Source organism: Carcharodon carcharias, chromosome 17 (genome assembly GCF_017639515.1).
Source record: "Carcharodon carcharias isolate sCarCar2 chromosome 17, sCarCar2.pri, whole genome shotgun sequence".
NCBI lineage: Eukaryota > Metazoa > Chordata > Chondrichthyes > Lamniformes > Lamnidae > Carcharodon > Carcharodon carcharias.
Genome location: NC_054483.1, coordinates 1,043,542 through 1,068,599, shown reverse-complemented (window position 1 = coordinate 1,068,599; position 25,058 = coordinate 1,043,542). Strand labels below are relative to the sequence as shown.

Below are 25,058 nucleotides of genomic sequence, written 5' to 3'. Positions count from 1 at the left end.
CAAAATACCCAAAGACACGGGTTTCTCCTGCCAGGATCCTCATTGTTAAGTTAAACAGTGACACATTTTAAAAGGGCTTTTTAAAAAAAAAATCCAAATGCATCTATTGTTGAGGAACACCACAAAATAAGAGCATGTTTTCCAAGGTGCTTAGTTTTGGAAGGCTGGGTTTTGAACTCCCACGCAGCAGGATTGTGGTGTTAACAATGTGTTCTGGTGTGATACAGAAGAATGCTCTCATGCTCTGGTCTAATATAAAAACTAAAAGGGCTATATTTGGAACTAAAATTATTAAAGGGGCATATTTTTAATTCTGTACCCTGACTGTTTACTTTCAGATGAGAGTCACAGAGTGCGAACTGACACCTAGAGTGTGGGCAGAAACGACTAGGGTCTTCACATCACTAAAAGGATTCAAATTCGCCAAAGGATGACTTTATGGATTGGTGTTAGGTGGAAGTGGGGTTATTATGTCAGTGGCTATCAAGATTATTTCCCCACATCCATTACCACTGGCCAGTCTGAAACCTCAAGAGGTCAGAAATGGACCCTCCAAATTTGTGTCGCCCTGTCAGGCAGTGCATTGCAGATCACCACAGGTCACTGTGTAAAATGTGGTCCTTTTGCCATTTATCTTGTAACTGCTCTCTAGTTAGACAATCTCCTGCCCCTGGAGAGCATCTCTGTGTATCGAAACCCCTATTGGTTTAGAACGCCACGTTCTAATTTGAGTATTGCTGAAAAAAGAGACATGTCGAAGCTTTTTGTCTTGCACTCATCAAGATGCTTCCCAAGAATACCAATATGAGGGGAAAACAACAATTTATACTGTATGAGAAGAGAGTGCTGATTGGTTGGCAAGTGGACTCTGATTGGTAGAGGCATCGTCATGGAGAATGCGCCAGTTGATTATGACTGACAGTTAACTGCCAAGCACTGTTTGAAATTTAAACCAGGCAGCTTGGCCCTGATTGCCTTGAGGAATGAGTCAGTGAATGGCTGTCACTTGTTTTGTTTGGCTGAAACAGGCGCAATGTGAGTACATGTTCTTTTCTGCCTGTAAAGAACAGGGCCCCGTGTATCAATATAATATTAATATTGGTATTCTCGCCAAGTGTCCTGATGAGTGCAAGATGAAAAACTTCAACCTGTTTCTCTTGTCAGCGCTACACTTCCTAAATTGTTGTGCCCAGAATTTGCTGCAATACTCCCAACTGAAGACTTTTACAAGGGCTTAGCATAACGTGCTTGCTCACTTATAAATCCTTATGCCATTTTTGAAAAGAAAAACAAGTTTTATCCAGCCACTTTCAAGGATTTGTGTATGTAAACGGTTAGCTCCTCGCTCTTGCAGCTCTCTTGAAAATTGTACCATTCCCAAATATTATTTCATCAATAAAATACAATTACAAAAAGATCAAATAATTATCCAGTCTGAATGACATTGAGAAATATACTGTATCTGTAAGCTATTTTATATATATATATATTTAGTTATAGATACATATGTGTGTGTGTGTTGAAGCTTTTCATCTTGCACTCTCCGTGAGAATACCAATATTAATATTATGTTGACATACAGAGCCCTGTTCTTTGCAGGCAGAAAGAACATGTACTCACATTGTGCCTGTTTCAGCTAAACAGAATAAGTGACAGCCATTTGCTGACTCATTCCTCGGGGCAATGCTTTGACCAATCCGAGTCAAGCTGCCTGGTTTAAATTTCAAACAATGCTAGGCAGTTAACTGTCAGTCACCACCAATTGGTGCATACTCCATGACAATGCTTCTACTAATCAGAGTCCACTTGCCAACCAACCAGCACTCTCTTCTCATACAGAATAAATTGTCGCTTTCCCCTTATGTTGGTATTCTTGCAAAGTGTCCTGATGAGTGCAAGATGAAAAGCTTCGACATGTCTCTTTTTTCAGCAATATATATCTCTCTCTCTCGCTATATATATATAATATACACACACATGCACAAACAGTTCACATTAAACACTGAATTATTATTGCACATTATTTATATCCTGTCTCCTCCTCTCAAATCTCAAGATGTTTTGCATTAGCTACTGTTTGTCTTGCTGTGCAGTCACAATAATAATGTGGCTTTGTATAGCTGGTCCTTTCCAGAACCCACCAGACATGGGGCGGTGCCAGGAAACATGGGGACTGGGTGGCATTGGAGCCCAGGGTCCAGCAGCAAGTGCGGGATGACCAGCTGGTACCCAGGGTGTGGCTTGTAGATTGCTGGTGAGTAGGAAATGCCCTCGGGAAGGTGGGTACAGCTGGCGTATGGACTGTGGTCATAAGCGGGCACACCTGAATATGCCAGGAGTTGGGAGGCAAAGTCCCAACGGAAGCCTTCGGCCCCTGAATGCTCCATCTGACGTTTTAACTTCATTCTCCTGTTCTGAAACCAGGTCTTAACCTAAAAGAAAAACCGAATTGAAATCGAGAGTTATTGAACTGACAGATAGTAAAGCGAGGCTGCAGCCATTCAGGTCAAAACTACCGTTCGGACGCAAGATTTTTATTGAGGTGCATTTCGCAGCACAGAAAGAGGCCATTCAGCACATCATGAACAACACACCTCGTCCCACTCCCCCGCCTTCTCACTGTATCCCTGCACATTCTTCCTTTTCACATAATAATCCAATTCCCTCTTGAAGGCCTCGATTGAACCTGCCTCCCCTACACTCTCAGGAAGTGCATTCCAGACCCTAACCACTCGCTGCGTGAGAAAGTTTCTCCTCATGTCTCCATTGCTTCTTTTACCAACCACTTTCAACCTGGGCCCTCTGATTCTCAATCTTTCCACCAATGGGAATAGTTTCTCCCTATCTACTCTGTCCAGACCCCTCACGTTTTGAACAACTCCATTAAATTTGGGCTCAGGTTTCCGATCCTGGGCCCTGCATAATTTGGGTTTATGATAAACTGATTAAAATCTTGTTTCTTTTTGATGAGGTGGCTTTTCCTGTCATCGTTTTGCAACCAGCATTTGGGGAAATGGATTCAATGTGCTGCTTCCGTGAATAAAGTAAATCAGCAACCTTAAGGCAGAAGGAGCACCCTCCCCCCACCCCCAACACATCCCCTCCGCCCCCCACCCCCCCCAACCACCCACCCCTCCCCCTCACCTCCCCAAGGAGTCTAACAAGCAAACCATGCCCACCATGCACGTCAAACAGGTCCAGGTTAAAGGCAAAATTCTGTGGACGCTGGAAATCTGAAACAAAAACAGAAAATGCTGGGAAAATCTCAGCAGGTCTGACAGCCTCTGTGGAGAGAGAGATGGAGATAACGTTCCGAGTCTGTATGACTCTCCTTCAGAGCTAAAGAGAAGTAAAAATGTGGTGAAATTTATACTGTTTAAGGTGGGGGGGGGTGGAAACAGGTGGAGCTGGATAGAAGGCCAGCAAAGAGTGGGGGCAAAGGAGAGATTGCCGAAGGTGTCATGGACAAAAGGTCAAAGGGGGTGTTAATGATGGCAGTTCTGACTAAAGGAGGTGCCAAAGATGGCATTAAGGTCAGAAAGCAGAATGTGATAATAGCCGGACAAGGGTGAGCACTCTGGATAGAACAACATGAGCAAGTGACAGAGCCCCTAGTGGGGGTGGGGTGGGGGGAGGGGACGGTGGTGGGAAAAGAGATGGAAAATAGGATAAAAGGTGGGGATAAAACAAGGAATAAAAATGAAAATAAATAAAAATAAAAATAAGTGGATCAAAAGTGAAAATGAAGATCCTGGGTTAAAGCTGGGACCAAAGCAGTGTTCACCGTGAGGGGTTAGGGGAGCTACGGTTCAGTTAGATTCAGCCAGGCCTGGTCACTATGTATCCTCCCAGTTGGAATCGTATTCTCCCTACATGTCGACAGCCTCACCCCCCGAGACGTTGCCCTCGAGGTGGCTGTGGTTGTCCATCTCCTTCCGGAAGGTGTTTTTGCGGAGAGGGTCTGCAGAGAGATGCCATGGGTTTTATGTTGAACTTCATCCCGAGCAGTTTGGTGATCGCAGGGCTCTGTGCTCTATGGGCTGTTCCCAAGGATGCACACCCAGGGAAACATCAACTCAGCGAAAGGCGCTCTTTAGTCTGCCTGAAACCTGCTGGATTTCCAGTGCAAAGGATTGTCCACGGCCAAGTATAGCAGACTGGCACGTTCCAAGGTCCGGGACTACGTGCTGAGGGATGTACTAAAGCTGCCTCAGAGGCGCAATGGGGAAAGATTGCTGTCTAAGGCCTTTCAGCAATAGTGCACTGAGGGGCTGGAACCCATGTAGAAGCCCTCAGGCTGTATGATGGATGTGGAATGTATATTGTGAATATCAGAGTGTCGAAATTGTTTGGAGGCTCCTTAGAGTGGAACATGCTGGATGAAGGAAGCTGAGTTTAATTGCACTTTCTGTAATATTCAATTTGAAATGTTTTGCTCATGGGCTATATGCCTGACATGCAATGTAAATAAAGGGTATTGCAATTATACTGCGGCACCTCAGAGTGGAACATGCTGGATGAAGGGAAGCTGAATTTTATCGCACTTTCTCGAATTTTCAAGCCAAAATATTTTGTGATATACTTTTCCAAATTTTATCAATAAAGTATATTTTTGAAAAAAAGAACAGGCTGAATAATATCCCTGCAGTCACTTTTTGAAATGTAGTTGCTATTGAAATGTAGGAGGTGTGCCAGCCAATTGTACACAGCAAGCTCCCACAAACAGAAATATGTTTATGGCCAGATAATCTGCCTTTAGTTGTTGGGAGACCCAGGACACCAGGTAAAACTTCCCTGTCTTTTTTCAAAATAGCGCCACAGGATCTCTTCTGCCCAACTTAAAGGGCAGATGGGGCTTCAGCTTAACAATTCATCCAAATACAAGCATCTCTGACAGTGCTGCACTCCCTCAGTACTACACTGGAGTACCAGTCTCAACTTTAAACTCAAGTCTCTGAAGTTGGTCTTGGACTCACAATCTTTTTTTAAAATTCGTTCACGAGATGTGGGTGTCGCTGGCTGGGCCAGCTTTTATTGCCCACCCCTAACTGCCCTTGAGAAGGTGGTGGTGACCCGCCTTCTTGAACTGCTGTGGTACACCCACAGTGCTGTCAGAGAGGGAGTTTCAGGATTTTGACCCAGCGACACTGAAGGAACAGTGAACAGTTTTTCCAAGTCAGGATGCTGAGTGGCTCAGTGGGGAACTTCCAGTGGTGTTCCCATGTATCTGCTGCCCTTGTCTTTCCAGGTGGTAGTGGTCGTGGGTTTGGAAGGTGCTGTCAAAGGAGCCTTGGTGAGTTTCTGCAGTGCATCTTGCAGATGGTACACACTGCTGTTACTGTGCGTCGGTGGAGGAGGGAGTGAATGTTTGTGGATGTGGTGCCAATCAAATGGGCTGCTTTGTCCTGGATGGTGTCGAGCTTCTTGAGTGTTGTTGGAGCTGCACTCATCCAGGTAAGTGAGGAGTATTCCATCACACTCCTGACCTGTGCCTTGTAGATGGTGGACAGGCTTTGGGGAGTCAGGAAGTGAGTTACTCGTCACAGGATTCCTAGCCTCTGACCTGCTCTTGCAGCCACAGTATTTATATGGCTAGTCCAGTTCAGTTTCTGGTCAATGGTAACCCCCAGGATGTTGATAGTGGGGGATTCAGTGATGGTAATGCCATTGAACATCAAGGGGTGATGGTTGGATTCTCTCTTGTTGGAGATGGTCATTGCCTGACACTTGTGTGGTGTGAATGTTACTTGCCACTTGTCAGCCCAAGCCTGGATATTGTCCAGGTCTTGCTGCATTTGGACATGGACTGCTTCAGTATCTGAGGAGCCGAGAATGGTGCTGAACATTGTGCAATCGTCAGCAAACATCCCCACTTCTGACCTTATGATGGAAGGAAGGTCATTGATGAAGCATTCAGTGACCACTGAAGATGGTTGGGCCGAGGACACTACCCTGAGGAACTCCTGCAGTGATGTCCTGGAGCTGAGATGACTGACATCCAACAACCACAACCATCTTCCTTTGTGCTGGGTATGTCTCCAAACAGTGGAGAGTTTTCCCCCTGATTCCCACTGACCCCAGTTTTGCTGGGGCTCCTTGATGCCACACTCGGTCAAATGCTGCCTTGATGTCAAGGGCAGTCACTCTCACCTTACCTCGGGAGTTCAGCTGTTCTAAATCAAATCCAAGGCACTAACCCAGAATTGTTTCCTTGGCATTTGAACCATAACCCAGGAGTTAAGAGAGGAAGACAGAAAAGTTGGAGGGGGGGGTGGTGATATAAAAAAAAGCAAAATGCTTCCAATTCAAGCCACTCAGGTACCTGTTTCTCCGAGAGGGAAAGGTTTCTGGCCAACTCTTGCCTCTCCCGCGCCCCCAGGTACAGCTTCTTCTTAAATCTCTTCTCCATTTGTCCGAGCTGTTCGACTGTGAAAGCGGTGCGGGCTCGGTTGGCTGCCGGCAGCGAGTCAGAACGCTCCCCCTCACTCTCGTAGCCTGAAGTCTCTCCGGAACTGTTGCAGTTTAACTCAGTCTCTGAAGGAGAGAAGAGGGTCCAAGGGTGAGCGCTGGCCGCACTGTACAACCTGAGGGCACCTCTCTGCTTCCTCAATCAGGTCGCTCAGCTTCATCCCTTCAGCTATATTAGAATCGCCCCATCTGTAATAACCTCCAATGAAAAAGAGAGCAGCAAGCCTTATCCTCTCTTTACAAAATTCAAGAACAGGCTGCGAGTCCGTCACTTTACCAAAATGTGCTAACAGCAGAGTCGGGTGGAGGGGCTGAATGGTCTTCTCCTGTGTCTATAACATTTGATTGGTAATCCTTCTTCTTGTTTTTTTTCAATATTATTTATCTTTATTATTATTCATTATTGCTAAATTATAATTTATTTAATTATTTGCTCATTATTTATTATTAGGGAGACTGGGCTGATCTTCTCTAGAGGGTAGAATTATGACAGGAGAGATGAGGAAACATATTTCACCCAGAGGGCTGTGGGGGTCTGAAGCTCACTGCCTGGAGGGGTAGTAGAGGCAGAAACCCTCAACTCATCTAAAAGGCGTCTGGATCGGCATCTCATAACCTGCAGGGCTACAGAGCAAACGCTGGACAGTGGTGGAAAATGAAAAGGCCGGGGGTGGGGGGAGGACTTGTTTCTCAGCCAGCACAGACAAGATGGGCCGAGTGGCCTCTTTCCATGATTCTAAGAATGAGAGATGATCTCATTGAAACGTGCAGAATTCTTACAGGGCGTGACAGGGTAGATGCAGGAACAATGTTTCCCCTGCCAAGCAACAGGGGACACAGCCCCAGAATAAAGAGTCGACCACTTAGGACTGAGATGAGGAGGGATTTCTTCACTCAGAGGCTGGTAACTCTTTGGAATTCTTTACCCCAGAGAGCTGTGGAAGATCAGTCATTGAGTATGTTCAAGACCGAGATTTCTGGATATTAAGGATATCAAGGGATGTGGGGACAGTGCAAGAAAATGACAATGGGGTAGACGGTCAGCCATGGTCTAGTCGAATGGTGGAGCAAGCTCGAGGGGGTGAATGGCCTCCTCTTGTTTCCCACGACATTGTTTATCATTTATAATTGGTTATTATTTATTATGCATGGAAGTCCTTGGGCTTTTGTGATGAGTTTATCGGGGTTGGGTGGGTAGATTAATCTCTTTCCTTTTCAAAGCCCCCTTACTGCTCCTGTTCTTTGCCTCTTTGTGTATTTATCTTGCTCCGCTGGCTGGAAGCAGAGTTGCTGCTTTTTTGGCGCCAAAACTGACGAACGAGTGACTGAGCAACATGAGCGCCCAGAGCTCTGCAAAACAGTCAGTGACTCCATCCTTCTCCTGCCCTGTTCCAAACCGCGTCACCGCCCCCCCACCCACCCCGCCCACCTCCCCCCCCCACCCCCACCGACACCACCCCCCCTCCCCCCCTCCGTGCCCTGAGCACAGTCCCAACAGGAAAGGAGTGTGGTCAGCCAGCAGATTCCAGGGATTTCCCAACAATTCCCTCCCATGTTATCCAAAAGTGCACAAAAGCAAAGTTTAAAGGCAGTTATAACAGGACAAGCGTTAATTATACAAAACACAGCTTTGTAGACAGAGGCCGACAATGACATGGGTATCTCCAGCTGCTCAGTAAAAAATAGTTTGGTAATTTGACTTCAAATAGCACAGACTGAATCAAGTTTGGAATCTCGTTCACAACGAAAACAGAAAATGCTGGAAAAACTCAGCAGCTCCAACAGCGTCTGTGGAGGGAAAGACAGAGTTAACCTTTCCAGTGCGTATGACTCCGCTTCAGAGCTAAAGAGAAGTGGGAACGCGATGAAGTTTATACAGTTTAAGGGGTGGGGAGAGGGGACAGTGGTGGGGGTGAAAAGATTGAAAATAGGATAAAAGGTGGGGATAAAAAAATGAAAAATGAATAAAAATGAAAATAAATAAAAACAAATGGATTTAAAAACAATGAAGATTGAAAAAAGGGATTAAAAAAGAGGGGTGAGGATGGAGGAGAGAGTCCATGAAGATGAGGCCATGAAGATGAGGCCATGAAGATTGAGTTTAACACCTTCCAGAGAGAAGCTGTTGAACTCAATATTCAGTCCGGAAGACTATAAGGGGCCTAATCGGAAGATGAGGTGCTGTTCCTCCAGTTTGCGTTGAAATCCTGCTATTTGCATTCACACTCAAGCAGTTGTTAGAATGAACTCACCCCCTCCCCCTGTACAAATCCCCCAAACCAAGTCAAATATTTCAACCATCTCTCCTGATCTGAAATGACTCCCAGTTTTTATTCGGGTGCCTCAAGGGTGAGAAGGGAAAACACAGAGATAAAAACAAAAAACTGCGGATGCTGGAAATCCCAAAGATAAACAGAATTACCTGGAAAAACTCAGCAGGTCTGGCAGCATCGGCAGAGAAGAAAAGAGTTGACATTTTGAGTCCTCATAACCCTTCAACAGAACAATTGCTTTTAACCTGGATGTAATTCCTTTAGCAGATTTGCGCCTGACTGTCGAGGTCTTACCTGGGGTGCTGCCGGCCGGGTCTTGGCCCTCCACTCCGGCTGGGGGATGCTCCAGAAGGTGCTGCTGGGAGCGGGTTTCACGGCTGAGCCCATCCAAACCACGTCCCGCACACACCCCCCTTTCAGATCCGATCCCTGCGTTTGCTCTGGAGACAGGAGGCAGCCTGCTCGCCCCACTGCCAGCCCTCACCACCTCGGGCCCTGCTGCTTCTCGGGGGGCCAGCTGGGGCCTGCTCTTGTGGCTGCTTTGAGACAGCCACTCAACAGAGAAGCTGCAGCTCATCCTTCAGGGCTGCCTGTGGGAGGCTTTGCTGTAGATATGCTGGCTGCAGGGGGACTTTTATACAGGAGATCTCAAGGCCTTTTTTTAAATCTGTAATCTGTTTTCCCCCTCACATCAAAGTAAGTTTGTCAACAATACAAGCTGGTCACGAGTACCATAATTAACTTCTTTCCCAGTTGAACGTGGTACAAAACGAAACTATTAATTCCAGGCTCCACAGAGTCTGCACCTCACAGATGTCTCTACCTCCCAGATAGGAGCCAAGTTCAAACGGGACCAGGATCCCTGAACCTCCTTTCTCTCTCCCCTGCAATCCCGGGAGCTCTTCATGTTTGGGCTCGGGGTTTCCTGTGCGTGCTGCTCTCCCCAACTGAGCTGGCGGAAAGTTCCCAGCCCAGTCCAGATCAGTTTCTCCTTCACTGTCGCTGGGTCCAAATCCTGGAGCTCCCTCCCTAACAGCACTGTGGGTATACCTACACCACATGGACTGCAGCGGTTCAAGAAGGCAGCTCACCACCACCTTCTCAAGGGGCAATTAGAATTGGACAATAAATGCTGGCCCAGCCAGTGACACCCACATCCCATGAATGAATAAAAATAATATGAATGTATCAGCTTCATACTGATTCCACCAGATCAGAGTGGCACCACTGATCCTTTTATCTAGTTTTTAAAAAAGGATACATTGCCCATAAATTAGAGCATTGTGTCTCGAGTGCAAGCTCGGGGGATCCTTTCAAATCCTTAGATAGCCCGCTTGCTGCTGAGTGAAGTGTTTCTCTGAAGTTCAGCATTTGCCTCCTCCCCCATGTTTGCAAAATCTTTCAGCACAGCCGATCATTGTTTAACCTTCCTGCCTGTGCCTGAATTGTAACTGTACCTTTGTCACCTTGAGGCCCGACTGTTCCAATCGGCCCTCCAATTCTCCCGCTCCCCCCAGCAGTGTAAGCTCATCCAAAAGCCTGTGTTCCAAACCACGTCAGGTCCTGCTCATCAGTGTTGTTGCTGCAGATCTACACAGGCGAGCTAGTTTTGAATGAGCTGATGTTTATGGCGGCTGGAGGATAACCACAGAGCAGTCAGTACAGCATTAGAATGTCTGCGTTACTTTAATCACCTTAATTAGACGACCAAGGTGTTAGCGATGCCCTTAAGGAGGGTCACTTTGTAATGCTAGTAAAGTCAGGGCAGCAGAATTAGAGTCTTTCAAAAACAGTTCCTCTGACATGTCCTCCTTCTTCCTTAACTAAGGTTTTCCGCACACGCTGGTTGACAGGGCCCTCAACCGTGTCCAGCCCATCTCCCGCGCATCCACCCTCACACCTTCTCCTCCCTCCCAGAAACATGATAGGGTCCCCCTTGTCCTCACTTATCACCCCACCAGCCTCCGCATTCAAAGGATCATCCTCCGCCATTTCCACCAACTCCAGCATGATGCCACCACCAAACACATCTTCCCTTCACCACCCCCCGGCGGCATTTCACAGGGATTGTTCCCTCCGGGACACCCTGGTCCACTCCCCCATCACCCCAACACCTCAATCCCCTCCCACAGCACCTTCCCATGCAACTACAGAAGGTGCAACGCCTGCCCCTTTACTTCCCCTCTCCTCACGTCCAAGGGCCCAAACACTCCTTTCAAGTGAAGCAACATTTCACTTCCACTTCCCTCCATTTAGTCTACTGCATTCGCTGCTCCCAATGTGGTCTCCTCTACATTGGAGAGACCAAACGCAGACTGGGTGACCGCTTTGCAGAACATTTTTTCCAATAATTTATATAAATTTTTCTTTTCCCACCTATTTCCATTATTTTTAAATGTATTTCCATCCATTGTTTTAGCTCTACCTTTTAGCCTATTTCGATCCCTTCCCCCCACCCCACCCCCACTAGGGCTATCTGTGCCTTGCTCGTCCTGCTTTCTACCCTTAATTAGCACATTCCATAGATAATATCACCACCTTCAACACCTCTTTGGCCTTTTGTCTGTGACATCTTTTGGTTATCTCCACCTATCACTGACCCTCTATCCAACTCTACTTGTCCCACCCTCCCCGCTTAAACCAGCTTATATTTCACCTCTTTTCTATTTTTCCTTAGTTCTGTTGAAGAGTCATACGGACTCGAAACGTTAACTGTGTTCCTCTCCGCAGATGCTGAGTTTTTCCAGTATTTTTATTTTTGTTTTGGATTTCCAGCATCTGCAGTTTTTCGCTTTTATTATATTAAATTAGAGTCTGATTGTGATCAAGCTGTACAGGCCTCTCTCTGATACAAAGCACCTTTAGTAGTGCGTCAAATCCTGGTTACTGGCCACTAGGAGGATCTACCACTGGGGCAGTGTAGAGAGATGATTCCCCTTGTCCCCTGCTGTAGCAGGGTGTGAAATGCATCATACTGTGGCTACAAGAGCAGGCCAGAGGCTGGGAATCCTGCCACGAGTAACTCAACTCCTGACTCCCCAAAACCAGTCCACTATCTACAAGGCACAAGTCAGAAGTGTGATGGAATACTCTCCACTTGCCTGGATAAGTGCAGCTCCCACAACATTGAAGAAGCTGGACACTGTCCAGGGCAAAGCAACCCCGCTTGATTGGCACCCCATCCACAAACATTCACCACCTCCACCATCGACCTGAAGGCATTAGAGAGGGTGCAGAAAAGATTCATGAGAATGGTTTCAGGGATGAGGGGCTTCAGTTAGGTGGAGAGATTGGAGAAGCTGGGGCTGGTCTCCTTGGAGATTAAGAGGAGATTTGGTAGAGGTGTTGAAAATCACGAGGGGTCTGGACCGAATGGATAGGGAGAGACTGTTCCCATTGGCGGAAGGATCGAGAACCAGGTTAAAGGTAATTGGCAAAAGAAGCAATGGAGACATGAGGAGAAATTTTTTCACGCAGCGAGTGGTTAGGATCTCGAATGTGCTGCCTGAGAGTGTGGAGGAGGTAGGTTCAATCGAGGCTTTCAAAAGGGAATTGGATCATTATGTGAAGAGAAATGATTTTCAGGGCTGCAGGATGGATTGGGCAAGTTGGTCTAGCCAAGTTATTCTTGCAGAGGGGGCCAGCATGGACATGTGGGGGCCAATTGGCCTCTTTCTGTGCAACCATTGTGTGTTTCTCTGATTCTAAGGCAGTAGCACCTGACAAAACCTTCGACCATGATTAAGGTTTAATCTTTAAGCACAATCGTCACTCCTAGCTCGGAGGAATGAAGTGTTGCCGCTGGGTGATGGGCAGGAGGCACTGGGGGGAGATGGGCAGAGAAAGGGGAAAGCTAAGAGTGAGACAATGCAGGCTGGAAAGTCATAATTTCCTGCTTTAGTCGTTTCTTCACTCGAAGACACAACCGATATGGTTGAATGAAGCTGACTTATTCTGAACATTAAGCTCTGTCCTGTGGGTCTAGACGATCACTGACTGCCTGGGGACACTGGCTGCACTTCAGAAGCACTTTATTGATGATCAAGAATCTTGGGTACCGAGCTTGTGTAAGGCAGGTCTTCCTCCTCCTTCTTCCTGGTTCTGATTTTCCAGAATTCCCCGGATTCTTGAAGAGTCCCCACAGGTTGAAAGGTTGAAAACATAACCGCGTTTTTCAAGCAGGGAACTCAGGGAACTATAGACTAGTGAGCCTGACATCAATAGCAGGGAAAATGCTCAAATCTTTATTACTAGGAATATGGTAATTATAATTTAATTGGACAGAGTCAACGCAGATTTATGAAAGGGAAATTAGGTTCAATAAGTCTCTTAGAGTCTTTGAGGAAGTAATTAGTAAGTTAGATGAGGGGGAACAAGTGGATGCAGTATATTTTGGATTTCTGGAAAGCATTCGATAGGGTGTCCCACAGGAGATTGTTACACCAAATTAGGGCTCCTGTGGGATTGGAGCAAAATATTATCATGGACTGAGGTTTGGTTAATGGATGAAAAAACACAGGCGGTGGTAATATTCGGGATGAAAGGCTTTGAGGCACCTCAAAAGTCAATGGTTGAGCCTTGGCTATTTGCAATCTACATCAATGACTCGGCTGAGGGGATGGATCCAAGTTTGTGGACAATAGGTGAAGTAAGTTAATGTGGAGGATGCTTAGATGCTGCAGGGGGATATAGATAGGTTAGGTGAATTGGCAAGAGCATGACAGTTGGAATATAAGGTGGAGATATGTAAAGGAAAAGTAGAGGAAAATTGAGTAATCTTTTTATATTTATTAATTATTTTATTAATTTATTCACTTACAGGATGTGGACATAGTTGGCTAGCTCAGAATTTATTGTTCATCCCTCATTGCCCTTGAGAAGGTGGGGGTGAGCTGCCTTCTTGAACCGCTGCAGTCCATGTGGTGTAGGTACACCCACAGTTAGGGAGGGAGTTCCCGGATTTGGACCCAATGACAGTGAAGGAACGGTGATACATTTCCAAATCAGGATGATGAGTGGTTTAGAGGGGAACTTCAAAGTGGTGTGTTCCCATGTGTCTGCTGCCCTTGTCCTTCTGGATGGTATTGGTCATGGGTTTGGAAGATGCTGTCGAAGGAACCTTGGTGAGTTGCTGCAGTGCATCTTATAGATGGTACACACACTGCTGCTGCTACTGTGCATCGATGGTGGAGGGAGTGAATGTTTAAGATGGTGGATGGGGCGCTGATCAAGCAGGCTGCTTTGTCCTGGATGGTGTCGAGCTTCTTGTGGGAGCTGCACTCATCCAGGCAAGTGGAGAGTATTCCACTCCTGACTTGTGCCTTGTAGATGGTGGACAGGTTTTGGGGAGTCAGGGGGTGAGTTACTCTGCAGAATTCCCAGCCCCTGACCTGGTCTTGTAGCCACAATATTTATTAGGCTGGTCCAGTTCAGTTTCTGGTTTAAAATCATGAGATATTTTGATGGATGGTAGAAAAAGAAAATGTTTCTAATGATGGAAGGGTCAATAGGGTGAGATGAAGAGCTAGAACTTAGATATAGAAGAAGGTTTTTTTATATAACTGCTGTTTAGGATTTAGGAATGTGCTGATATGATGGTGGAGAGAAATTCAAGAGGAATTGGATGAATAGTTGATGGAAAAAGAAATGTGGCTGTTGTTTGGGAAAAGAGAAGTGGGACTAACTGGATTGTCCTTCAAAAGAGCTGGTACTGACTGGATGGGCCAAATGGTCACCCATCATTCTCTAAAGTAAATAGCACAGAGAAGGAGACATAATAAAGGCAAATTTTTAACTGACATCAAGAAATGTTACTTCAAAGATTCAGCAATGCATCGACCAGCCTCCTGTGGAAAGCATTAGAGATATTTAAAGGGGAATCCCTCGCTTTATCCACGTCGCTTGCTGTGCCTTATCCTTGCTATTGTAGCCCCCCACCTCCCCCCCACCCCCTTGCTGTGTCTGTCTCTCCCCCTCTGTGGCTGGGGAGGGGGTCAGGGTTCAGAGACAGTTGTCACATGTTGTACAGTTCCGTCCACAGATACAGACCAGAGAATCCAGCTCCCGAGACCCACAGAACATGTGTCAAAATGTCAATCGAAGCCAACAGTGAGACGACAGTTTGTTGCGTGTTTACTGTTGAATGGAGCTTTTCGATTTTAAAATCCTTCTCTCCGTCAGATACAGAGCCTCCTTTCTTTGTGTTTTGATACAAGCTTGTGTTATGCCTTAAGTTATCACTTCCAGCAAGGGGAGGTGGGGGGGTGGTTCTGTTTTGGAAGTGGAGGTAAAAGGGAGTCTTTAATCTCTCTCAGTGTTGTTTGCACTTGGGTTCAAATGTGGCCCCTGCACTTGATGATTGACCCGAGTGTGTGGTTCATGTGAACCGTGTTAAGTGATTAGCAGTTATCTTGTCTGTGTGGAGCTGCTTTAAAGCTGCCTCAAGATGAAAAAGCCGCAAGATGGCTTTGTGAAGATAGGACCCTCTGCTCTGAGGTCCCAGAGGCACTCATTATCTCTTCAGTGGCTCCCTGCGTCCCCTAAACACCACCATAGCTGCAATAACACTGGTTTAAAAATCATAGGATAGAATCATAGAAATTTTATGGCACAGAGAGAGGCCACTCTGCCCATCATGTCTGTGCCAGCCGAGAGATGTGCCTCCCCAGCCTAACCCCACTGTCCAGCGTTTGGTCTGGAGCCCTGCAGGATACAACACTCGAGGTGCCGATCCAGACACCTTTTAGATGAGTTGAGGGTTTCTGCCTCTACTACCCCTTCAGGCAGTGAGTTCCGGACCCCCACACCCTCTGGGTGAAAAAATCTTTCCTCATCTCCCCTCTAATCTTTCTACCAATCACCTTGAGTCAATGCCCCCTAATCACTGACCTCCCTGCTAAAGTAAATAGACCCTTCCCATCCACTCTATCCAGGCCCCTCACAATTTTGTACATCTCTCCTCAGCCCCCTCTGTTCCAAGGAGAACAACCCCAGCCTCTCCAATCTTTCCTCATTGCTGCAATTTTCCAGTCCTGCCAACATTCTTGTAAATCTCCTCTGTACCCTCGCTAATGCAATTACATCCTTTCTATAATGAGGTGACCAGAACTGCACACAGTCCTCGAGTAGTGGCCCAACTAATGTTTTATATAGTTCCAGCATAACCTCCCTGCTCTTATATTCTGTGCCTCAGCTAATAAAGGAGAAGATTCCATTTGCCTTCTTAATTACTTTATTGACCTGTCCTGCTACCTTCCGGGATCTGTGGACATTCATTCCAAGGTCCCTCACTTCCTCTACACCTCTCAGTATCCTCCCATTTACTGTGTATTCCTGGGCTTGTGTGGGTCAGAGCTCCTGAAGTGCTTGAGGCAGTGTTCAATCCGCCAGGGTTTCATTCTTTTTATTAAACTGGGGTGCTACCAAATCCTGATGTGTGAGCCAGTGGCTCTGACAAGTGGACCTGGGGGATTGTGAGATGTGTGTGTTTAGATGGCATTATAACAAATTATTCTTTATAAATAATCACGATCTGGTAGCTAAACACAATTCTCTCAAGATCAGCTGTGGCTCAGTCAGTTATGGGTTCAAATCCCAGTTGGAGCAAAGAAGGAGGCCATTCAGCCCATCAAATCCTTGCTCTGTAGGTCAATCCAGTCAGTCCCATTCCCCCCCACTCCATCCCCGTCTCCCTGTGAGTTTATTTCCCTCGAGTGTCCATCCAATTCCCTCTTGAAATCTTTCATCGTTTCCACTTTCACCACCCTCATAGGCAACGAGTTCCAGCTCATTCCCACTCGCTGTGTAAAAGAAGTTCCTCCTCACATCCCCCTCCCCCCAACAACCCCGTATCTGTTACCCAAAATTTTAAATCTGTGTCTGCCCCCTCATCCTCGCACCATCAGCCAATGGGAATCAGCTTTTCCTTGTCTACCTTCAGCACCACCGAGGGAGGGTCACACTTCCAGAGGTGCCTGTCTTTCACATGAGATGTCCAGCGGAGACCCTGTCTGACTTCTCAGGCGAATGCAGAAGTGGCGCGATTTCGACGAGTCCCTGGCACCCAGGTCAATATTCAGCCCCTCACTCAACAACACTCAGACAGGTGATCTGGGGCAGGATTTTTCGCTGAGTGGAGTGGGTGGGTGTGTGACCGACCAGCTCGAGTGCAAAACGACGCCTGGTAATGTCCGGCAAGCGCCCCGACATCATTGCGCACTCGTGGGATATTTCTGTTGGCAGGCGCGCACTGGAGTTGGCAGCGCAGCCACCGACAATTAACAGGCCTGTTAAGGCCATTGAAGTCCCAATTAAATGTAACTTTCTGCTGCCCATCTAACCTTACGATTGGCAGGAGGGCAAAAAGGCCAAGTGGCCTCTGCATTTTTTAGGGAACCTCATCCACGGGTGGGATGAGGTCTCCAACAATGTTTTAAATTAAAATATAAATTTTAACGTTTCATTAAGAACATGTCCCTGCTCCTGTGACCAAGTTACATGAGGGGACATATTTTTTAAACAATTTTCAATTGTTTATTTTTAATTCTCAAACCCTTCATCTCCTGTTCCAGTGCACACCCACCCACCCCCGTTTAAAATGTGCAGGATAAATGCATCATGCTTTTTTTATCCTTTCGTGGGATGTGGGTGTCACTGGCAAGGCCAGCATTTGTTGCCCGTCCCTAATTGCCCTTGAACTGAGTGGCTTGCTTGGCCATTTCAGGGGGTAGTTCAGAGTCAATCTCATTGCTGTGGGTCTGGAGTCACATGTAGGCCAGATCAGGTGAGGAAGGCAGATTTCCTTCTCTAAGGGCATCAGTGAACCAGATGCATTTTTACAACAGTTGATGTTAGTTGTCATACTGCTTTCAGCTCCAGATTTTTAAAATTGAATTTGAAGTCAGCCAGGGTGAGATTATGAGCCCATGTCTTCAGGCATTAGTCTGGGCTTCTGGATTATTAGTCCAATGACGTTAGCACTATGCCACAATTGCCTCATATATCACTTGTGGGAGCTGTTATGTTATTAAGTCAAGTTTATTAATGGCACCCAGAGTTGACCCTTCATGACAGACGTCTGTAAACGCTCGCAGGTCCAAAGAGGGCTGAGCTTGTGTGAATTGTACCACTGTCCCCATCTGGTGGACAAAACCAAAATAACAGCCAAATATCGTGGGCCAATGGGTTCAATGGGCTATCAGAGGGTGAAGGCAGGTCAGGAGGGGAGGGGAGGGAATTGGTAACTTACATATCACATTAATCAGAAATCCATCGGTTTCAGCCTTTCTCCAGTTCTGCATTTTAGTTTCTCTTTCAAAACAAACCGCAGTCTGTTACTGGAAAGATTACCTTTTCATATAAGGTTAATGATTATGGCTTTCTCTTTACGCTGGGGAATTCGAACACTCATTTAGGCTGGTACCTTTCCTGTGGAATTGGTTCCGCTGATTGATCAGAACGCAAATAGACAAAGAGAAGCCGTTCCCATTGGCTGATGGTGCAAGGACTAGGGGGATACAGATTTAAACTTTTGGGTGAGATATGGGGCGGTTGTGAGGAAGAATATTTTTGCACAGCGAGTGGTAATGAGCTGGAACTCGCTGCCCACAAGGGTGGTGGAAGTGGAGACGATGAATGATTTCAAAAGGAAATTTTTGTGGCCATTTGAGGGAAATTAACTCACAGGGATACGGGGATAGAGGGGGGAATGGGACTGACTGGATTGAGCTACAGAGAGCCAGCATGGACTCAATGGGCTGAATGGCCTCCTTCTGTGCTCAATGACTTTAAGTAATTACCTGCTGTTGACTTAAGTAGAACCTGTGAGGCACAACTTTAATGGACCAAAATTCTAGAGGAAAACTGTGCTTTCCAGACCTATTCCTCTCATTTGTAGGTGACTGAGATTTAATTGTATCTTATCCAAGCTAACTCTGAGGTGAGTTGATTCTGAGTGATACACTTGGGGAATTTGGGATGTGTGTGCCCTGAAATATATTAAAGTTCCCACACTCAGGAACAGACAGTTTGAAAAAGGATCCATATTCTATTTATAGTAAGTCGGGTTTGAATTCACCGTTCAAAACTCTTCCAAACTGATTCCCCTGAAGCGCATGTGTAGACAAATCTGACTTCATTTCCTCTCTGACCCACCATGGCCAGTGTAAAGTACAGAATATTTGGGGTTGGTAGCGAGCAGAGAGTTACTGTCCTATAGTCCAGACATGAGAATCAGCAAGAGGTTTAAGGCTCAAGACCTTCATCAGAACAAGATCTGAACCTTGTCGTCACCAAAAGCCACCACGTTTAAATCCTTGCCAGACCTCCCTGCCTATGAAGACTGTTGCCAAGCGCTCTGTCCCTCAAAAGTCCTCGAACAAGCTCACAAATCTGCGTCCACCTTTCCCACCTTGAATCCCTCCCATCACATCACTGAAGCATCACTGGCAGGAGCAGGTAACACCCTGTGGAGCTGTAATGGTGTGGGCTGTCCCTTCTCGACCCCTCCACAGCCTCTGGCACGGTCAACCACACTGGCCTCCTCCAGCGCCCCTCCACTGTCTCCCAGCTGGGTGGGACTGCACTGGCCCAGTTCCATTCTTAACTATCAGATCGTAGCCAGGGAACCACCTGCAATGGCTTCCTTCCCACACCCGCAACCTCACCTGATACTCCCCCAAGGATCTATCCTTGGATCCCTCCTATTTCTCTTCATGCTGGCCCTCGCCATATCCGATTCCACACATACACTGACGACTCTCAGCTCTACCTGGCTCGACTCCTCTTCTGTTTCTAATTTGTCGCATGGCGTATTGGACACCCAGTACTGCACAAGCAGGAATCTCCTCCAATTAAATCCCAGGAAGGCCAAAGCCATTAACTCCAGTCCAAGCAGCAACAAAGTTGCTCCATACCTACTGCCTGTGCCCCCCCTTGCCAGCTGATTCAGTCTGGTTTGTAGTCTCGACATCCATTCGGCCTTTGGCTGAACTTCCAGATTTTCTCTCCATCAGCTTCCTCCTTCCACCCTCCATCACACCGCTCGACTTCGCCCTGTCTCAGCTCGTCCACTGCTGAAACCCTCATCCCTGCCTTCGATACCTCTAGTCTCAACTATTCCGACACACTCCTACCTGGTCTCCCTCATTCTACCCCCCGTAAACTGGAGCTCATCCAAAATTCTCCTGCTCGAGCCATAACTCACACCGAGTCCCCTTCCCTTATCATCCCCTATGCTCGCTGACCTACACCGGCTCCTGGTCAAGCAACATTTTGATTTAAACATTCTCATCCTTGATTTCAAATCCCTCCATCGCCCGTCCCTATCTCTGTAATCTTCCCCAGCCCCAATAACCCTCTGAGATCTCTACACTTCTTTAATTCTGGCCTCTTGAGTAAGCCTGATTTGAATCGCTCTATCATTGGCGGCCATGCCTTCAGCTCTGGAATTCCCTCTCTCTACCTCTCTCCTCTCCTTTAAAACTCTTTGGCTTTGGTTACTGTTTGGTCATAATTTTCTTCCCATGACTCTTTGTCAATTCCTGATTCTGTTCCTGTGATGATGCACCATGTGAAATGTTTTCCCACACTAAAAGTTCCATATTAGTCCAAGTTGTTGGTATTGGCCTGTTACAGATGATTGGGATGCAATGATTTGATGTCAAATTGACTGGACTGCACCAGTCTTTTGTTCAAATGCTTGGTATTCAATTAGTTGAAAGCTCAGACTATTTTTAGTTACATCGAAAGCTGTTGGTCTGGTGTTGCTTAATCCATAACAGGGACAGTGACAGAATGGTAAAGATTGAACCAATACAAATCATTGCCTTAGTTGCATACGGTGGCTGAGGTGGGGTTGAGATTGAGAAGATGCATGGCCAGTGGTTGCTTGGCTGGTATTAGTGTTTAAGGTGAGGTGGTTGTGTAGCGATATTGGTATGGGGCTGGTAACCCTAAGAGCCCAAGGTAATTCTCTGGGGACTGTGTTCAAATCCCACTGTGGCAATGATCAAATTTGAATATGATGGAAAAATTGGAATTCAAAGTCTAATGATGACTATGAAACTGTTATTAAAAACTCATCTGGTCTACTAATGGAAGGGAATCTGCTGTCCTTACCTGGTCTGATCTCTATGTGACTCCAGACCACATTGTAATGTGGTTTGACTCTTAAATCCCCCCTGAACCAGGGCAATAATGGATGAACATTAAATGCCCAAATCCCATGAATGAAATTTTAAAAACTTATCTCAATGCCAATAATGGACAAGCTTTACTGTGGCATGTTTAGAAGGACATTCTGCCCATTGAGTCCATGCTGGCTCTCTGTAGGGAATTCAAGTGAGTTTGATTCCTGTTCCCACCAACCATCCAATTTCTTTTCGAGATCATTGGTCATATCCACTTTCGATACCCTCGTAGGCCCACTTACAGGGTAAAAAAGCTGTTGCTCACATTCTTGTTGCTGCTGAAACCAGCGCAGGAGGAGCAGGGGTGAAAGAGGTCTTATTATGCACAGAAACGCATGGATTTTGCGTTTTCCCCCATGTGTGCTCACCTGGCGTTGCTGGTCTTTAAACAACAGTGACCTTTCAGCGTAAAGTCCAGCTCAGTCGGTTCTGACGACAGCAGGAAGAAGAATTAAAGGTTGGCACTCTGTCACTTCATGCCGGCCAGGCTGTGGGACACTGCCTGGCACTTTTGAAACCAATACATCACACTTTGCACATTTTTCAGATGGTGTGAACAGCTCAAAATTTTATTGTAAGTGTAACTGAATCATAACTAATGGTCGTTTGGTGTTTCAGAGCTTGATATTGGTGAATAAAGACATTTTGTCAAAGTTTGTGGTTTTACACTCATCAGGAAAATTGCAAGAATACCAATGTCTGGGGAGCAACAACTTTATACTGTTACGAGAAGAGAGTGCTGATTGGTTTGAAAGTGCATGATGTTTGGTAGAGGTGTTGCCAAGGAGAATGCACCAGTTGATGGTGACTGACAGTTAACTGCCCAGCATTGTTTGAAATTTAAACCAGGAAGTTTGACTCTGATTGGTCGAGGCATTGCCCTGAGGAATGAGCCAGCTTTGACAAAATGTCTCTTTCCAGCAACACTGAATTGTAACTACTGCACGGCATTTGAGCCTGTGGTTAGGTGACTGATGGGATAAGTCTGTAACGTTTACTTTGTGCGGAAGCCATATGTCACCAGTGCCCTGCCAGCAATCAACTCACTGTTGCTGAAGTGCTCGGAGGATTTCTGCACGATAGTGCTGCGCATCCATTATACTAAATGGCCACTTAATTTAAGAAAACCAAAACTGTTTTTAGCTCTCTGTTAATGGAGGAAGGTCCGAGTACCGACTACAAAATGTGCAAATAGTCTTTTTTAGAAATAAACCGAAAGTTTTCCCAATTAACATTTGCAACAAAAGCACAAAGCATCCCCTTTTTGAAATGCAAAGCTCAAAGGTGAGGCTCAGCAGCTCTCAAGAGTCATACGGACTCGAAGCGCTAACTCTGTTGTTTTTCTCTCTCCACAGAGGCTGTCAGACCTGCTGAGTTTTTCCAGCGTTTTCTGTTTTTGTTTCAGATTTCCAGCATCCACAGTATTTTGCTTTTATCTCAAAGGGAAAGTCTCCCCGGAGGTGACAGATTGTTTGGGACCCTGCGTCCAGTTGTGTCTCGAGAATGTACAAGGCTCCGTCCAGAGTGCAGCGACGAAGCTGGTCGGCTGAGTGGCAAATGCCCGGTCACAGCACAGGCAGTCAGTGAGTGAGCCGCCCCTCTCCCGCTTCAGCACCGGCGGAACGTCCTTCCGACCATCCGGAAGAAACTCCGGTTGTGTTGGTGGAAGTAGCGGCAGAGCTGGCCCAGCGCTGTTCTGTTCACCGCAGGGTGGGTCCGGCCTTTGGAACGGTCCAGGCACCTCTGGCAGCCCCCGGTCCGCAGGCAGTAGAAGTAGAAATTGGAGGGCTGGATGCGTGGAGGGAGTCGGAGGAAGCTCTCCACCTTCTGCAGCTCTGACAGCGAATCCTCGATCAGGACGTCTCCGTCGACAATGTGGATTTGCTGCAGCGGGAAGCACTCGAGCCAGGCTGTCATGTGAACGTGGTAGAGGCTGCGCTGATCAGCTTTGTACTTGCTGTTCACTTTTCCGTTCTGCATGAGGATCTCTTCGAGTGGCTCTTGGCCTTGTGGTGCTCGATCCTGTTGCACAGCACCTGGGTGTAGTCTGATATAACCCGCTCGGTGAGATCCCGCACAATCAGCAGGAGCCGGGTGGAGCTGTTCATGCCGTGAATTCTTCCGGGGACCTTTGCGGACGTGAAGTAACCGGGTGTCTTCTCCATGGTGACTTGGCTGAGCAGTGAGGCTGGCATCTGCTGACGGTACCAGCCGAAGCCCCTGTGGTAATCATCGTCCCAGCCTTGAACTTCAGCCTTGACCACCACAATGTCCGGGTGGAGGTTCAGCATCTCTAAGAGCACCCGGGTGCCCCCTTTCCGAACGCCAATGATGATGGACTGAGGAACCTGTCACCACAAAATTGTTCCGTGTTAATAAAATTGGACCAAGCAGTCGCTGAGTAGTCTGGAACCAAGGCCCAGGGGAGGGGGAGGGGGTGGGGAATCCCCTGTTGTGGGCAGGGTGGGGGAGGGGTGCTCTGGCTCAAAGTCATGAGATTACAATTATTTTTTTAAATGAGAAAAGGGAGGGGTAGGGGACATGGCGGTCAGAAAAGATCAGAGGAGGGCAGGTGCCACCCAGACAGGTCAGTGGGGAGGGGGACCTGTATGAATAAGATAAGATTCGTTCTGTGTGAATAAGGTTCATTCATGGGATGTGGGCATCACTGGCTAGGCCAGCATTAATTGCCCATCCCTAATTGCCCTTGTTCAGGGGCCAGTTTAGAGTCAACCACATAGCTGTAGGTGTGGAGTCACACGGAGGCCAGTAGATTTCCTTCCCTAAAGGACATTAGTGAATTAGATGGGTTTTTTTTTACAATACTCACATTTAATTCCAGATTTCTATTGAATTCAAATTCCACCACCTGCTGTGGTGGGATTTGAGCCCAGGTCCCCAGAGTATTACCCTGGGTCTCTGGGTTACTAATCCAGCAACAATACCACTATGGTTGAGGGTCAAAGTGGGGGGAAATAAGGGGCCAGGAAACAGAAGAAGCTCCAGGGCGCAGGGATTCTCTTCCCAGGCCCTGTACAGATTTTGAATCTCACAGAAACGAGAGACATGTTGCCAAAACTTTTCATCTTGGACTTATCTTGGACAAGCACAAGAATGCCAAATTTCAAATGATCATGAGGAGAAAAGGGTGCTGATTGGTTGACAACTCAACTCTGATTGGCCGCGGTGTTGCCATTGAGAAAGCAACAAGAAAATAATCAAACAGATAATAAAATAAAAGTCGGCCAGTCAGAGATGAAGTGCTAACCAATTAGCACCCTTTGTCTCCTGTAGTATAAATTACTATATACTATAAATCAGTATAAATTGTAATGGCCTGATATTTGGCATTCTTGTATTTGTCCTGATGAGTCCAAGATGAAAAGATTTGGCGACCTGTCTCTTTTCAGTAATATTTAAGTTAGACTGCCAACATTAACATATCTCCCAATTCCCTTAAGAGGATCACAGCCCTCCAGAAACATCAAAGCCCCTGACTAGCGACCCCGGACAGGAACGCACTGCAGTTGGGAGGTTTGTCTTGCAACACTGAGATTCAGGCCAGCATCGACAGTCGTCCTGAATCACAGAGGGACTTATACAGTTAACACAAGCTGAATTCCAGCTGTGTGGAATAACCCGACAAACCGTGTATAGTACATTACAAATGGCACAGCCTCTTTAGGGGCCTTTCCTAGCATCTGAGGGATCCAGGGACCCCATTCTACAGTGTGTCTCTTGCATTTTGCTGCTAATAATTTATCGCACATTAATTAGTGGCAAAGCTGCTGAATGAACCACACTGTAAGGATTTCTCCTTCGATCGTCTTGGCCTAGATTCCAGGCCACCTCCTGCCCCAGTGTTGTACAAAATGAATGACAGCTATAGCATTGCCTTCAAGCTTAAACAACAGTGAGATAGTTAGTTCCACACCACTCGTCCACCTAATATCACCCAACCTTCAGATTCATGCCAGCAACCAACTTTCAAAGCAACTGTGCATGAAGGTTATTATCCATTTTGGTCAGAAGAATAAAAAAGCGACTTATTATTTAAATAGAGAGAAACTTCAGAATGATTCAGTGCAGAGGGATCTGGGTGTCCTCGTGCATGAATCACTGAAAGCTA

General features: G+C 46.6%; 1 pseudogene; it reads right to left on the bottom strand.

Moving 5' to 3' along the window:
* Positions 1-21,742: 21,742 nt before the first annotated feature.
* LOC121290040 overlaps positions 21,743-25,058 on the bottom strand; it is a 62,778-nt pseudogene continuing 59,462 nt past the window's right edge.